The 2,855-nt window shown below is 50.5% G+C and overlaps 1 pseudogene; it reads left to right on the top strand.

Annotated features, from left to right (window-relative positions):
* Window positions 1–2,114: 2,114 nt before the first annotated feature.
* The window catches only part of LOC108802603, a 13,089-nt pseudogene continuing 12,348 nt past the window's right edge, over window positions 2,115–2,855 (top strand).

Here is a 2,855-nt window from a genome sequence, read left to right as displayed (position 1 = left end):
ACACACAGGAACCCATTGATCACACACAGGAACCCATTGATCACACACAGGAACCCATTGATCACACACAGGAACCCATTGATCACACACAGGAACCCATTGATCACACACAGGAAGTCATTGATCACACACAGGAACCCCATGATTACACACAGGAACCCTTTGATCACACACAGGAACCCATTGATCACACACAGGAACCCATTGATCACACACAGGAACCCATTGATCACACACAGGAAGTCATTGATCACACATAGGGACCCATTGATCAGAGACAGGAAGTCATTGATCAGACACAGGAACCCATTGATCACACACAGGAACCCATTGATCACACACAGGAACCCATTGATCACACACGGGGGCTTGTTGGCAGTACTGCTTGGGCCACCTTTGAGGGTCTGTCGCTGACATAGTCCATAGAGCAGCATTGAACTCTGTAAAGCTGAGAAATAAATGAAGTGAATTTGTTCCCGGAGGCTGAATATGATCATCTGCTATGAATGTAGAGAAGATCTCCGGATGCAGCCGATATCCCCCGGCATGGCCGCACTGCCAATATCTGCCGTTATACACCTGCTGCCTGCTCACTATAAGAACGCCTTTCCCTACAAATCCGACAGCCACAAGGGTGATTGTATGTATGTGAGCCGTGGCGTCTCTTTGGGGAGATGCAGGCTAGACCTTTGTGCCAATTCCAGAATCACCCCCCACACCCCCCTCCAATTTTATGATGTTTTTTCCTATTGCTGATGAGAAATGGTCTCTGTGCAGTGCTCCCCCTAATGGCTGATTGGAGGAAGTACATGTCCAGTCCACTGGTAGGGAACTAAGGGATTGGAAGGATCTCCAGGGGTGACAACGTGTGCTGCTCAGCTCTGGCACAAGACAAGGTTGGGGTCTCCCGCTATCATGACATATGAACACATCTTATAGTAGATCTCAGCCCCTAACTGGATGCAGATGGCTCCGCGCTCCGTGTACATAGACTAGTGTCATTTTGTTAAATTAAAATCTTTGTTTTTACCATTATTTCCATCTCAGTGCTGCTGATCACCTGCAGACTCTTTGCAGCCACTATCTACATGACTCCAGTGATGGCTGCATGACATTTCTCGGGGCGGGTTTCCTGATGGTGACAATAGTGGACTGTGTCTGCGTAATGTGATTCCAATGGAAAACCGTGTAATAGGGTGACAACACAGGAGCACAGTTGAGAAACAAGGACAGAGCGTTGTCAACCTATAACAGGAAGTGTCTGAACATAGAGCGTTGTCATTCTATTAGGACCCCATCCATTCACTTCTATAGTGGAGAACCTAGCCGGGTCTCCACCCATTCACTTCTATGGTGGAAAACCTAGCCAGGACTCCATCCATTCACTTCTATGGTGGAGAACCTAGCCAAGACTCCTCCCATTCACTTCTATGGTGAAGAACCTAGCCGGGTCTCCACCCATTCACTTCTATGGTGAAGAACCTAGCTGGGTCTCCATCAATTCACTTCTATGCCTAGCCTAGTTCACAAGGAGAGAGAGCAGCAGTGGGCGGTCTTTATTACAGGAAGGGGCGGAGACAAGACCAGTCACTCCGCACAAGGAGAGCGAGCAGCAGTGAGCAGTCTTTATTACAGGAGGGGGTGGAGACAAGACTCTTGTATGAGGACGATAAGCAGAGTTCAGCTTTAATTTCTATTTCCTGTGAAGATTAGATGGAGTTGTCCTTTAAGTCTCCGCACACAGAGATTCTAGCGAGTTCTATCGACCTCATGACACAGGCTACAAATAAAGATGCTCCGCCCCCTCACTCGTGGACCGCACAATGCCGGATAGCCCCTCCCCTCCCGCGTGGGGCCAATCTTTTGTCGCCTTTTTCTTTCCTCCCGCGCCTGCGCAGTGTACTCTCCATTCTTTCCTCCGACTCTCACACAAACTTGCTCCTCCAACAATACACCTTCGCAGAGTCCCGCCCAACTCCGTCACTGAACGTTCGGGGCTGGGATTGGTCAAGTGGACCTGGTTATGTTTTGGAATTTGAATAGCAGTCTGTCTGACTAATAGCAGCGAGGAAGGGGGCGGGTTCGCCAGGGGTGTAGACCAATAGCACGGGGCGGACGGCTTTGGTCTTTTCGCTGTTCGGTTGTCGGCCATTTCCGTCTGGCAGGAGGTTCTGTTGGTGCGCGGGAGGAAAGATACCCGAGTGAGGTGAGAGAGGCCTGTGGGTGAGGGTAGGCCTTGGTGCCGGAGAGAGAACTGAGAGGCCTGGGCGGGCGAGGACGGGCCTGGGACCCAGAAAGGAAGATGAGGGGCCCGTGGAGGGTGGACCATTGTGGAGGCCGCAGCGGCGTGTGAGGGAATAGCGGCCATTGTCACCAGTGGGAGTCGGATAATGCGGCATCGGAGGCATCCCGCCTCCCCCCCATTGTGCGCTGTTCATCGTCACATTACCATCGTGTCTTATGTTTGCTGTCCCATATTTCTCCAGTCTAGGCCCCATATCTCCAGTCTAGGCCTCATGATACATTTCATTTTGCTGTCCCATATTTCTCCAGTCTAGGCCCCATGATACATTTTGCTGTCCCATATTTCTCCAGTCTAGGCCCCATGATACATTTCATTTTGCTGTCCCATATTTCTCCAGTCTAGGCCCCATGATACATTTCATTTTGCTGTCCCATATTTCTCCAGTCTAGGCCCCATGATACATTTCATTTTGCTGTCCCATATTTCTCCAGTCTAGGCCTCATAATACATTGCATTTTGCTGTCCCATATTATCTCCTCCACACACCGATGAGGGGATATTGGAGGCTGGGGATGGCTCATCGGGCCCCCACCATCTCTATCGTGGCGTC

The sequence above is a fragment of the Nanorana parkeri genome, unplaced genomic scaffold, assembly GCF_000935625.1.
Source record: "Nanorana parkeri isolate BGI_ZX_2015 unplaced genomic scaffold, ASM93562v1 scaffold2977, whole genome shotgun sequence".
Taxonomy (NCBI): Eukaryota; Metazoa; Chordata; class Amphibia; order Anura; family Dicroglossidae; genus Nanorana; species Nanorana parkeri.
This window is presented reverse-complemented; position numbering and strand designations above follow the sequence as displayed.